At 34.0% G+C, this 14,506-nt stretch overlaps 1 protein-coding gene across 3 annotated transcripts in view; it reads right to left on the bottom strand.

The window, feature by feature from the left end:
- Window positions 1–12,723, bottom strand: part of LOC107626021 (uncharacterized) — a 34,495-nt gene extending 21,772 nt beyond the window's left edge. Inside the window, exons 1-2 of one of the 3 annotated variants that reach the window (XR_015904940.1) lie at window positions 12,496–12,642; window positions 5,015–5,681 (exon numbers count right to left, since the gene is read on the bottom strand). The gene's annotated coding sequence lies outside the window, so the exon portion shown is untranslated. Of the gene's footprint in view, window positions 1–5,014; window positions 5,682–12,495 lie in introns of those variants that run through there. The other 2 variants (XM_088503995.1, XM_021116374.2) reach the window with 2 other exon arrangements.
- Window positions 12,724–14,506: the final 1,783 nt, after the last annotated feature.

The following is a 14,506-nucleotide window of genomic DNA, read 5'->3' as shown; positions in this document are numbered from 1 at the left end:
ATGGGTAAGTTAGAGATGAACTTTGAGTGTGTCATTTGTGTAATGTATGATAAATATAATAAGGACGAAAAATTCAGTTTTTTGGGCAAGCTTTCTGAGGTTAAACCAAAGGTTGGCCTTTTCTTTCTCTTCAATGGCAACTTTAAACCAAATCTGGAATGTGGAGAGAAATGGTAGTAGAGCTTTAATTTAAAGAATGGGTTAATCTGATGGACTTGGTTGACATGAAATTAGTAGGAAGAAGGTTTACTTGCTATGAGGAGATCTTAGAGAAAAATTGGTAGGGTGTTCATTGAAGGTAAGTGGTAGGATACTTGGAATGATCTAAATAAGAAAAGTCAGTCAAGAGCATTGTCTAATCATTACCCTTTGCTAGTTACTTGGAAGGGGCGCATTGGGGGGTCCAAATCCGTTTAGAATATTGGATGTTTAGCTATCACACAAAAACTTTATCAATATGGTCAGAAATGGGAAAAACTTGAGGGTCTAAGTGCTTATTTGGGCGCCATTATTTTGATAAAAAAAGATCTTATTTTAATAAAAAAAGATCTTTTTTTATTTTTTAGCGTGTTTGGCAAATTTCAAATAGTAAAAGTAAAAGCACTAGAAAAATTAAAAAAACATTTTTTTGAGAAGCTGTGATTTATATCTTTTTTTAAAAGATCTTTTGTTTTTTTTAAAAAAATATTTTTTATGTAATAAACAAACAAAAAAGTACTTTTATATTGTTATATCAAAACATAATTGATAGATAAAAAGATCTTTTTACAAGAGATACCCAAACATAAAATTACTTTTACTTTTCTATAAGATCTTTTAAGAAAAGATAACTCGAAAAAAGATCTTTTTTTTTAAGCTCACCCAAACAAACCCATAAATATCATAGATAAGCTAAAAAGTCTGAAGAAACCACTGAGGGTATGGAATAAGAAAATTTTGGGCATTAAAAAAAATTGAAGTAGAGATCCATAACGAATAAGATAGGAGTTGGGCGCTAAAAGCTATTGCCAAGATAGAAACAAGTGGAAACAATTGTCGAGGTCAAAATTTAGTATGCAAATAGATAGAAGTATGAAATTTTTCCGTGCAATCACGAACATTATAAAAAAAAAGAAGGTCACGGAGGAAGTAAAGGTAAATGAGACATGCAATAAGGGCTAAGAAGGATGATGGAATTGTAAGGAATTTTTATAGAAGATTATTCTTTGAGGAAGACAATGTGCATCTTGCGTTTGATAAATCTCTTGTTGCTTCTTTAGAGAGATCTGATGAGGAATGGGTAGGAAGAATGCTGAAATAGGAAGAAATTAAGAAAGACAACTTCAATTTCAAATGTATTAGAAAGATATGGGATATGTACGGGTTGAGAGATGGATCGATAACTTGCGGGTTGAGGCAGATGTCGGATCACTTGACTGGAGCAATGGGGGTGGTACTTGCAAAGACACTTCGACGCTCAAGTCAGAATGGATCTAAGAGATAAAAGGTATGAGGAATGAATGAATATCTGGAGGGACCTGAGTCCTATATTTATAGATGATGGTGAATTATCTTATCTTATCTTATTTGGCTAAAATAAGGGAGACGTTTGAATTCGAAAGTTGGTTAGGAACTCTAGTAGGCTGGTTGCGGGCCTTCTGGAAGGGCGAAGGAGGTCGGACCCTGGTAACCAAGTTCGGGACCGTTCTGGGTGTAGGATCCGTGGGCCGGATCGGTAACAGGATATATCATTGGGAGAAATTTTAGTGAAGTCATTTATAGTTTCTTTGCTACTGGTGAACTTCTTAAACAGGTTAAATTGACATCAGCTCAAAATCCTGTAGAATTGGCAATTATTGGCATGAATTGTAGAGATGAAGATATTGAAAAGGCATGTAATATTCTGGAGTGCAATAAGCCAATAAAGTTAAATTGCCTATCTGTTACCTAGACATACCCTTGCGTTCAAATCCTAGAAGGCTGGAGATATTGAAACCAGTGATTAAGAGGGTAGAAAAAAGATCGAAAGTACTTATCAAAAGTGGGAAAACTGATAATGATTTAGTTAGTATTGAATAATCTCCCCATGTACTGTCTTAGCATGCTCAAAATCCCAAAAACTCATACATAGATGAAATGGGTTAAACAAAATTTCTGTTAAAAAACTTTAACTTTTAAGGATAAAAAATACAAATAAACCAATGGAGAATAGTTATTACATGAATAAGCCAAATTGAAAATTGATTCACGAATGAGCCAAAGCATACTTATATGTAATTCGAACCTATTTGGTTCGAACTCCAATTGCATATAAATCGAACCTATTTGGTTCGAACTAGACACACATAATTCGAACCTAATTGGTTCGAATTACTAAGGAATAAGTGTGAATATGTTACGTGCATGTGATTGTAGTTGAAATGAAACAAATTTAAAATGTTGTAACATATATACAGAAAAATTATTTATTGTATAAAGTTTATAAAAAATATCTTTAAAATTAATTCTAAACTTTTTTAAATTATAATTAATGTACTCTTTTAATTTCTAAGATTACTTATATTTTATTTATTATTTATTGTAAAAAAAGTCTTTTTTTTTTTAAATATATTAGTATCTGCTTGGGTTTAATTGTATGCCTCGTTAAAAAATCAAATTCTTTTTATTTTTTTTAATAATTTGATTACAAATTTTTTAAGAAAAAAATATACTTTATATCTTTAATTGTCTTAGTTTTTTAATCTTAAATTTCATTTCGTTTCAATTTACTTTTACATTTTATTTTGTGTTAAATTTATCCTTACTTCAATTTAATTAAAGAACGTTAAATTCTAATAAAATAAAATTAAAATTAAATAAAGTTAAATAAAATAAATTTTAAGAATAAAATTAAAATAATATTCAAATTGCATATATAAAGTGTATTTTTAATTTAATTCCAATATTTAACTATATAATCTCTAGAAATAGCGATGAGCTAAAGAAATATACCCGTAAAAGATAAAAATCAAATTTTTTATTGACATTAAAAAATATTTGTAATAAATTATATATTTATTGAAATGGAACAAATTTAAAATGGTGTAATATATACGAAAAAATTATTTATTATATAAAGTTTATAAAAAATATCTTTAAGACCAATTCTAAACTTCTCTAAGTTATAGTTAGTGTACTCTTCTTATTTCTAATATAACTTGTACTTTACTTATCACTTATTGTAATAAAAAATTAGGCTTTTTTTTTTAAATATATTAGTCTCTGTTTAGTTTTAATTTTCTGCGTTGTTAAAAAATATTTCTAAAATCAAATTCTTTTTAACTTTTTTTAAATAATTGGTTTACAAATTTTGTAAGAGAAAAATATACTTTATATCTTTAATTGTCTCAATTTTTTAATGTTAAATTTCATTTCGTTTAGATTTACTTTCAACATTTTATTTTGTGTTAATTTTATCCTTATTTCAATTTAATTAAAGAAAATTAAATCATAATAAAATAAAATTAAAATTAAATAAAGTTAAATAAAATAAAATTTAACAATAAAATTAAATATCCTCAAGTTGCATATATAAAGTGTATTTTTAATTTAATTCCAATTTTCAGTTATACAATATCTTAAATTACAACATTTTAAATTTGTTTCATTTCAACTACAATCTCATGCACGTAACATATTCACACTTATTTCTTAGTAATTCGAACTAATTAGGTTCGAATTATGTGATAGCCCAATTCGTGTGTAATTCGAACCACTTAGGTTTGAATGATGTGTGTCTAATTCGAACCAAATAGGTTCGATTTATATACAATTGGAGTTCAAACCAAATAGGTTCGAATTACATATAAGTATGCTTTGACTCATTCGTGAATTAATTTTCAATTTGACTTATTCATGTAATAACTATCCTCCATTGGTTTATTTGTGTTTTTTACCCAACTTTTAACATATACAAGACTATAAGCTATGCATTATTACTTTCGAACTCTCTATTTATTTGCGTGAAACAGTTGAAGGATATACAAAGAAGCCTACTAGATGTTCCCGTATATAAATGTCCTTGATTTTTCTTCTTTTCAATTATCGATATTTTTTAATTTTAACATTTTGTTCGTACTATATATATGTGTGTGCGGGGGCGTGTATGTCTTTGATTTTCCTTCTTTTCAATTATTGGTATTTTCTAATCTTGACATTTTGTTAGTATAAATTTGTAAAAATATTACTTGTATATTAAAATTAATTATTATATATTTATATATAAATATATATAATTTTTTTTAATATATTTTATATTAATAATTAATTTTAAATTTTTATGATTAATTTTAATGTAATTATAAAAATAATTGATAATTGATATATTTGACAAGGAAACACTACTATTGCCCGGGGCATCTTTTCCTTGAATATTGTAGCTGACGCATCAAAGTCATTTTTTATAATTTTTGTAACTTTCAAATAAATAATAAACAAATTTACTAGTTGAGCAAAAACAATTAATAAATAAATGAATTTGAGGCCGTATCTATTTTTGTCCTGTTCAAAGGGTACTGGGTTTTATATTTTTGCTTTCATACATAGGATAGCTGACCCAGGCCGAATTAATTTCAAAGAGTTAAATGTTGATCAGATTAGGTTGCTTCATTTTTCAGAACGATTAGTTACATTTATTTTTTACAATTTATATGTAAAATAGAGATATTTAAATCTAAATTGATTCAAATTAAATTATTTATTTAATTAAATTTAAACTCAAAATAGATTAAAACCACATTAATTTGGATCTGATTGAATTCTACAAACTGTATAGATTGGATCAAATTTTGGATCTATTTTTTAAAATCGATCCATGCGAAATTCAATCCAATTCAATCTAAACCACACAATGTGATATCATATTATTATTTTATTATTATATTTACAATTTTACTTATAATATATTTAATTTGTTATATATTTTTATATTATAAATATTTTATATTCAAAATTTATTTATTTATTTATTTTAACTAATCTATAATTTTATTTCTATTATTATGTTATTATTGATTTTTTAATTTTTTTTTTGAATGAGAAGCTCAACACAACAAGTGGAGCAAGGAATGTATCAAGGAAAAAGCAAAGCAAAGCAAAAGACCAGAATAAAAGCCAACATAGAAATCCCTTTGTCATCTCCGGCATTGCCATCAACAACAGAAAGGGTCAGCACCTAGCCACTCCTTATAATTCAGAAAGGATAAGTTGATAATCTCTTCAACCCCTTTCCCTTTGTTCTGAAAAATCCTCCGGTTGCGTTCCAGCCATATGTTCCAAATGATCGCACAGAAGCACACCATCCATCGCTTGCACTCTTGTTTTGTTTTTGAGTTCTCAGTCCAACTTTGAAAGTGCTCCTTTACTGCACCTGGACACACCCATTGCATTCCAACATATGATAACCAAGCACACCATACCTGCCAAGAAAAACTGCAACCAAGAAATATATGGTGGCCATATTCCACACCATTGTTACATAAAACACATAAATTATCTCCTTGGTGTATGACTCCAAGTCGACTCAGCCTCTCCTTGGTGTTGACTCTGCCAATCAGGACAAACCAGATAAACAACTCTACTCTGGGTGGGACAAGGCCTTTCCAAATGGTCCTTGTAAAACTGTAGCTTGATATATCCTCCGGGGCTATTTCCACCTGCAACACCTGCACAAATGAGTTAGTAGAAAAAATTCCTTGTTTATCATACTTCCATACAATTCTATCCTCTCTTCCAGGATCAAGTTTAACCAGCCTCAGAGTGTGGTGAAGCTGGTTCACTAAATCCAATTCTCATTGAAATAATTCTCTCCTCCACTGAAAATTCCAAATCCAAGCTAACCCATCCCAAAACCCACAATCCCCTATCATTGACCCTGTTTGGTTTGAAACTGAGAAGAGCCTTGGAAAGCGGTCTTTCAAAGAACCTCCCTGAATCCAGACATCCTCCCAGAACCGAGTTTGTCTTCCGTCACCCACCTCCATGGACAACTCAGTAATCATCTTCTGCCTGACTTCTTGATTCTTAAACTGTAGCTGACAAATATCCTTCCACGGGCCTCCTCGGATAGGTAGCTCTTGGGATGATAGGAGCTCATTTGGATTCAGGTTGTTACAGGAACAGACAACCTTCTTCCACAACGGACACTCCTCCCTAGAGAACCTCCATCACCATTTAAACAGAAGGGCTGAGTTCCGAATCATGGCATCCCCAACCCCCAATCCGCCCAGCTTTTTAGGAGCCTGAACCACTTCCCATTTAACCAATGCCATACCACTCTTTCCATCCTCTTTACTCCATAGAAATCTCCTTTGCAAGGAAATTAATTTCTCTGCAACAGCCTTCGGCATCTTATACAGGCTCAAATAATAAACCGGTAGACTATTTAACACAGCTTTAATAAGTACCAACTTACCGGCCTTATTGAGGATCTTGGCCTTCCAGAGGCTAAGCTTCTCCTCCACCTTGTCTATTACAGGCTTCCACGTCTTAACCAACCTTGGGTTTGCTCCTAACAAGATGCCCAGATATTTAACTGGTAGATTGGCTTGCTTGCAACCCAACACTCTGCACATACGTTGTACCCACTCCTCATCACAGTTAACAGGAATTAAGATTGATTTATCAAAGTTGATACTTAGACCTGACATCAACTGAAAGCACCGAAGCAACCTTTTGTAGTTCTTGATTGTCTCTTCCTCAGGAGGGCAAAATAAGACAGTATCATCTGCAAACTGTAGATGCGACAGTTCAATATGATCTCTCCCAACCAATAACGGCGATATGCGACCGTTTCTCACAGCCTCTCCAATCATCCTATGTAGGACATGAACCACAAGTACGAAGAGAAAAGGGGACAGAGGATCCCCTTGCCGCAGGCCCCTCTCCATCTTAAAAGGCTTGGATGGCGAGCCATTTATCAGAACTGACATAGAGGATGTGCTTACACACTCCATAACCCACCCCCTCCATCTTCGACCAAAGCCCATCTTCTGTAATACAAGGCCTACAAAACTCCACTTGACTCTGTCATATGCTTTCTGGAAATCAAGCTTTATTACTACCGCTTCCTTCTTCCTCTGTTTGATCCACTGAACCGTTTCACATGCGATTAGAGCCCCATCATAAATCTTCCGACCCTTCACAAAATCACTCTGTGTATCACCTACTAAACCTGGCATCACACCTCTCATTCTCCGAACCAGCATCTTCGAAATTACCTTGTAAACACACCCCACCATGCTAATCGGACGCAGATCTTTGATTTCCTTAGCACCAGTAAACTTGGGGGCCAACGCCACCCACGTGACATTAACATCAGGCGGCAACCTTGAAGATTGGAAAAATGCCAGAACCGCTGTCGTGAAATCCGAACCTATATCAGACCAACACTTCTTTATGAAATTCATGTTGTATCCATCACATCCTGGAGCCTTAGACGATTCACAATCCCACACTGCCTCTTTAACCTCCTCAGGTGACGGTAGCATCTCTAAAGCAATAGAATCCTCCTCGCTTATCCTTTCCACCAGCCCATCTCTGAACCCCATCTCAGGAGACCTCTCTTGATGATATAAGTCTTTATAAAACTCCCTTATGGCAAGCTTAATTCTGGCTTGATTCCTTATCATTCTACCATTAATAAGTAAAGAATCAATCCTGTTATTTCTCCGCCTAGTAGAAGCTAAGTTGTGGAAGTACCTCGTATTTTTATCCATGTCCCTCGTATGCCTCGACCTTGACATTTGCTTCCAATGGAGTTCTTTCCTCACATACCATTTCTCACAACAAGTAACTAGCGCCTTCCGTCTTGCTTCCACTGTCCCATCATAGCTCCCATTGCCGACCATGTCATCAATCTTCTGAATCTCTTCCTCAAATCTCAAAATTTTCTTGTCCATATCACCAAAAACTTCTCTATGCCATCTCCCCAAAGGAACCGTCAACGCCCTTAGTTTATCGGTGAATGGTATCTCTCCTAACCCTCTCCATTCCTCCTTGACCAACCTTAAAAATCCTTCATGAGTAAACCACGAATCCAGACTTCTGAATGGCCTCGCACCGTCTCTCAGCCTCTTCTCTTCCACTATGATAGGGCAATAATCTGACAAACCCCGAGGACCACCTCTCAAGCGAGTCTCCGAAAATGCCTCAAGCCATTCCAAACTAACCAAAGCTCTGTCAATACGGCTGCAAGACTGTCCCCTGAACCATGTAAACTTACGGTCAGAGATCGGTAGGTCCACCAAGCCCATGTCATGCACCCAATTCTTGTAGTCATGTGCCGACAAAGGTAAGCTTTCTAATCCTCGCCTTTCTTCCACCTGTCCAATCTCATTAAAGTCTCCAAAAAAACAACAGGCGTCTGGGCATAAACCAGCCATGTAACTCATCTCCTCCCACACAGCAAGTTTCTCACCTCTAGTGTGAGCACCATAAACCAAGAAAAAAGTACAATTAATATTATTCTCTGACAGGACCCCTTCAACACATAGCCATCGCTCACTTTTATAGCAATTTCTCATTTTAAAGAACCCATCATCCCACATTAATAACAACCCGCCAGATGCACCCACGGACTCCACATACTCCCATCCCACACAACCGTTTCCCCATATTTTCACAACATCAAACCTTGTTACTAGCTGTCGTTTAGTCTCAACCAACCCTAGCATATCCAACCTATACTTCCTCTTAAGTTCTTTCACCATCCTTAACTTCCCATCACCCCTTAACCCCCTAATATTCCATGAGCTAATAATCATTTTAAAATATTATTACACACCTTTTTGAGTTTTTTGGGTCTGCTCCGTCTAGCTTTAGCCTTCTGTTTTGCCAGTCTCCTTTTTCTAGCAATCTCTTCATTCTGTTCTTGGAGAATCCGCATGATGTCATCATCTTCATTGAGCAGCATTGCTCCGGATTCTTCCGCTAGCTCCCATGTCTTCCGGTTCTCCAGCATTTGTTCATCCAGGTTTACATACTCATTACTACTATCTTCGTCTTCGTTGGCCTGTCCTTGTTCCCTTTCCTCGTTGCCTCTGTCACCATGTCCTTCCTCCACGTTCTGCACCGGAGAATTCCTAGCACAAACCGATTCCAACCCTGGGCCTGCCTCCGTTAACTCTGCACAACCACCACCAATTGCTTGTCTGTCCATGTCATTAGCCTCTTGAACTTCCTCCAACAGCGTCACAGCTCCTTCCAGCCTTTCAATTCGGTTTTCCAATCTGCAGCCCCTTATCATCACCGAACCCAATACCCCTGCGGTCTTCCGTTCTCCAGCAGCGCCGCCCGTGCTCGTCGCACAACCAGGGAGCATCGTGGTTACACCACCATCAGTCAGACTCCGCCGCAAGCTGTGTCCACCGATGGAGTCGACGCGAGCTTCTTCTTCATCGCACATGGGGCCATCGCACTGCTCCGGGTCGACCTCAACCGACCTACACACTTGGCGCTGTGCTTCATCGCCTGTGGCGTTAATGGCTGTGTAATGCCCTCCTTCTCCCTTCCCGAAGTCGCTTCCGTGGATCTCCACCCCGTTTGGTCTCCCTGACGGCGCAGAAGGACTGCCTGCACCAGATCTCACTCCTTGGGTCAGGCTGCCCCTGACCCGACCCATGGCACCATGGTCCAGCCCATGCCAGCATGCACCGGTGCCACACTTCCCTTGTGCAAATGGACACGGCCCACCTTGGCCCAGCACACAATTTTTGTTTTTATTGGCATTGGTGGCCCATTCAGGAAGTCTCATACAAATATCCTTGGGTTTATCTCTTAGCAGCCCATCATGAACACATGGATAGCTCCACGGAATTGTGATTTCCGAATCTGTTTCATAATTACCTCCCAATCCCCCAGAATCTGTCAAGCCATCAATATGACCATAAATTTGCTGATTCGTTACCGGAATTATTTGATTGCGCTTTAAGTGGTCATAATTCCATTCGTTTAAAATTGTCTCTGAAATTACTACTCTGCCCTCATCTTCAACCTCCCGTCCTACCCTTTCTGTAACTGCTACCGCTGCCTGATCTTCGTAGCCTATCAAACTTGTAGAAGCATCCGACATTGTAGCATCAGCCTCAGAGAGTCTAAACGCTTCGTTATTTTGGGGAGCGCAAACTATATCTTTATCCGGTATTTTTTCCGAAGCATATTGCGAGCTGTAAATTTCTTGTCCCACCTCTTTTACCAGGACGTCGAATCCACTGGTGCCTACCGTGATATGAACCCAGTCATTGATCACACCCATAACACAAGTATCAATTAGTACGCGGCCGACACTAAAGGAGGCACGATTCCGTTCCTTTATCACACCCAACCGCTTTCCCCCATTGGCCACCGATCTTCTTGAATGTATCCACTGTCCAAACATGTAGTGGGACTCCGAAGCACTCTAGCCAGACTCTTCTAGATTCACTTTTCTCCGATTCATCCCACCTCCATACGTTATGGAAATATTTCAGAAGACTATTCATTTTGAACGTGTATGTTTCTTCAGCATTCAAAAGACTGTCGAATGTCAGCAAAGCCTTATAAGCTCCCAATTCTCGTACCTGAGTGACCTGCGGAAAGTTCTTAGCAACCAAATCCTGTAGAGACCTAAAGTCAATGGCTGTTGTTGTTCCACCGACTAGACTTCTCTGCAACCAGTTCAAATTTTCCTTCACCACAGCCACTTCTAGAGTCTTTGTTACCTCATTCCCATGTTGATCCATGATCTTCTTATCTTTTCCCACATTCTTAGAACTACTAGCTTGGACAGCCGGATTATCCTTATGCTCCCTTTGCGGCTGGCGAACAAATTCTTTTCGAATGATACCTTCTGCCTGTATCTTCTTCGTGTCATTAGCAACCGACATTCTCCTGTATTTTGCTTCTCCAACAAACACAATCTTACCTCTCAGTCTCATACGATTCATCTCTGTTATGGCCTTCAAAGCTCCTCCCCTCGTAGTGTACCGTATGAACGCAAAGATGTACAAACTACCATTCTTTTGCTTCCGAGCTAGGTAAATGTCGTTTATGCGTCCAGTCCAACTGAACAGTTCGAACAGTTCTCTCTTAGAAATGTCCTCTGGAAGGTTATCCAAGAAAATCGAAAAAGACTCCGTCTCCAATCGATGATACTCTTCTCGATTCCAAACTCTAGGATCTTTGAACGGATTCCTAAAACTACCCCTCACTGTGTTTCCCACCCCAACTCTCTCTATTCTCTCTCTCTCTCTCTCATCTCTCTCATCTCTCTCATCTCTATTCCTAAAAATAAATTGTGTCATTTGTTATTATTGATTTTTTAATATATTAAGATTTGTTATACCATTATTAGTTATTTAAAATTTAATGTTAAAATTTATTAAGTATATATTTTTTTAATTTATAAAACTGTAAATCAAATTCAATTCAAACTGTTTGAAATTGGATTGGATTTTTTAAAAAAAAGAAAATTCAATCCAAACTACATCACAAATAAATTAGTATTCGAATTAGATAAATTTTTTATTCAAACCGATCCAAATCGTACTACGAACAATCCGTAATGCAAAAATGAATAGTTTTGATGCAAGGGAAAATAGGTTAAGGCGTAATCAATGCTTTAGGAATCCGAGGCCATTCAATAATACACCACCATAGACTCAAATTTGAAATGAAGGCTTCGCAACATGTCCCAAAAATGAAAAAACCTTAGAACATATCAATATCCAAACAACCTAAAAAATAAAACAAAATAACTCAAACTCCTTTTTAATTCAAAATTCCAAAGCACAAAGAACAAAAAACATGAAAACAAGTCCGAGAATTTTCAAAGAAACAAAAAGGGAAAATTGAACAAAAGAAACAAGACAAACCAGTGCCATCGAAGACAAAGTAAACAGTGGTATCAACTATCAACCCTAGACATAGTTTTGAGACTCAAATAAGTTATATTAAACATATACATTTACATTGACGGAAAAAATTATGCAATATATACATATAATTATTGAGTCTATTATAAAAATAAAAAATAAACCTCAATATTTTCAAATCCATTTTAAGATTTCCTATTTTTTAAGAGGTATTTTAAAATATTTTTATAATTATGAAATGATATCCAAGTTACTTAACATTTTCTATATAACCCCATATTTGACATGTAAATTTGAAATCAAACAAAGTTTTAACATTTCTGTTTCAATTCTCAACCATTTTAATTAGTTGAACCAACGAAACAACGACCATTTTGTTTTATCAAAATAAAAAAATAAATAAAAGATGAAATAAAAGAGAGAAGAAAACACAAAGCTTGGTACCCAAGCATAAGTGTTTATATATGCTGCTCATTCAAGACAAAAGAATTTTAAAAAATTAAGACCATCCTAAATATTTAATTTTAAATTACAAATAATGAAATCTTTTATATTTTTTTAATATCATAAAATTTATATGCAATAAATATGCAACCAACTGCAATTCTACAATAAAAATGGATCTTACCTTAGTCCTTAGACGATATCATGATGAGCAACCAACTGCACTTCTACAGTTTTTTTTGTCCAAATGCGTGACCTGTTCATATGTTCTTGAATTTCTCCATTCGAAACTCTTGTTCTGCAAAAACTCATACATAGATGAAGGATATACAAAGAAGCGTGCTAGATGTTCGTGTATATAAATGTCCTTGATTTTCCTTCTTTTCAATTATCGATATTTTTTAATCTTAACATTTTGTTCGTATATATTTGATAGTATATATATATATATAATATGTCTTTGATTTTTCTTCTTTTCAATTATTGATGTTTTCTAATCTTGACATTTTGTTAGTATAAATTTATAAAAAAAAAATTATTTGTGTATTAAAATTAATTATTATATATTTATATTTATATATAATTTATTTTTTAATATATATTTATATTAATAATTAATTTTAGTATAAAAATAATTGATATATTTGACAAGGAAACACTACTTGCCCGGGGCATCTTTCCCTTGAATATTGTAGCTGACCGATGACGCATCAAAGTCATTTTTTATAATTTTGGTCATGCATATGTCAAAAAGCAAATAGTAAACTATGTGGCCGGCCACTAAACAATACCGTAACTTTTACCAACTTCCAAATAAATAATAAACAAATTTACTAGTTGAGCAAAAATAATTAATAAATAAATGAAGTCGAGGCCTTATTTTTGTCCTATTCCACGGATAGTGGGTTTTATATTTTTGCTTTTATAATGCCCACCATATTAGAAATGACAACATATACTCTATTCGTACATATTTAATCTAATTTAATTCAATTGAATAGATTATTAATCTAATCCGCAGCAGATAAAATTAGATGTGGATAAGATTTTTATGCAGATTGAATAAAATGATAGTTAAGCTTTAATTTTATTTGATTAATTCGTATTTTATATATGTATATGTTATATACTATATGAAAATATATTTTAAATAGATGTTAAATTAAATATTTTTTAATAAATTTTAAAAATTTTTAATTATTACAAAAATTATTAATTAATAATTTAATATATTTTTTTATATATAAAAATAAATTTTATTTTAAATTATTATCAAATTATATAATAATATTGTATTTTTTAATAACCCAAAGATAAAATTAAATTACTCGCAAATTAAAAACATATAAAATTAAAATTGAGATATTATCAACCAACGAATAAAATAGAATTATATTTATAAAAAAAATCTCAATACATAAATAAAAGGGTCGCTCTACAGTACAGATGCAAGTTGGTAAAGATATACAGATATTCTTTTTGGTTCACTATTAGATCGACAGATAGAAATTGGTGTCAGGGCTTGTTTGGGTGATGGTGGCTGTGGCTGAGTCAAGCCTATCCATTGCTAGTGTTAGTTGGTGGATTTTTGGATTGGGTTGTGGCAGCATTGGATTGGATGTTCTAAATAATGAATTGGACCTCAAATGTTTGGATTTTGTTAATAGAAAAAAAAAAAAGAGAAAGCAGCCCATGTTTAGCAATCAGCAGTAATAATGGAGCCTCAAATGGAAATTTATGCTGCCTTCATGTCAATTTATTTTTTTAATACTTTCTAATTCTTTTCATATTTATCTGATTTAGAACCATTTATTTTTATTTCGAGAAATCGAAATGATTTAAAAAGTTCATTTTAAAATAGCAAAATTTATATCACATTTAATTTAAATTGTAAAAAATTTTAAAGATTGAAACACAAGAATAGAAAAATTAATATAAAGTTTATATATAACTTTGCAATGATCTATATTTTTAGATCTACTACATTAAGATATTAAGTTCGTAGACATAATCCTAATATTTGTATGAGATTAATGAGATAGCATAGAAACTTAATTGTGTTAATTTTTTAAAATAGTTTTATTAGTCTTTTATTGAATAAATGACCATTTATATCAATAAAAAATGAAAATATTAACATATATATCCACACTAGATTGAAACTAAACTTGTATCCACGCAAGGTGTTTTTCGTG

The sequence above is a fragment of the Arachis ipaensis genome, chromosome B2 (assembly GCF_059453495.1).
Source record: "Arachis ipaensis isolate K30076 ecotype BB chromosome B2, ASM5945349v1, whole genome shotgun sequence".
In the NCBI taxonomy this organism is placed as follows: domain Eukaryota; kingdom Viridiplantae; phylum Streptophyta; class Magnoliopsida; order Fabales; family Fabaceae; genus Arachis; species Arachis ipaensis.
The sequence above is the reverse complement of the archived record's forward strand: the minus strand, read 5'-3'. Positions and strand labels throughout refer to the sequence as shown.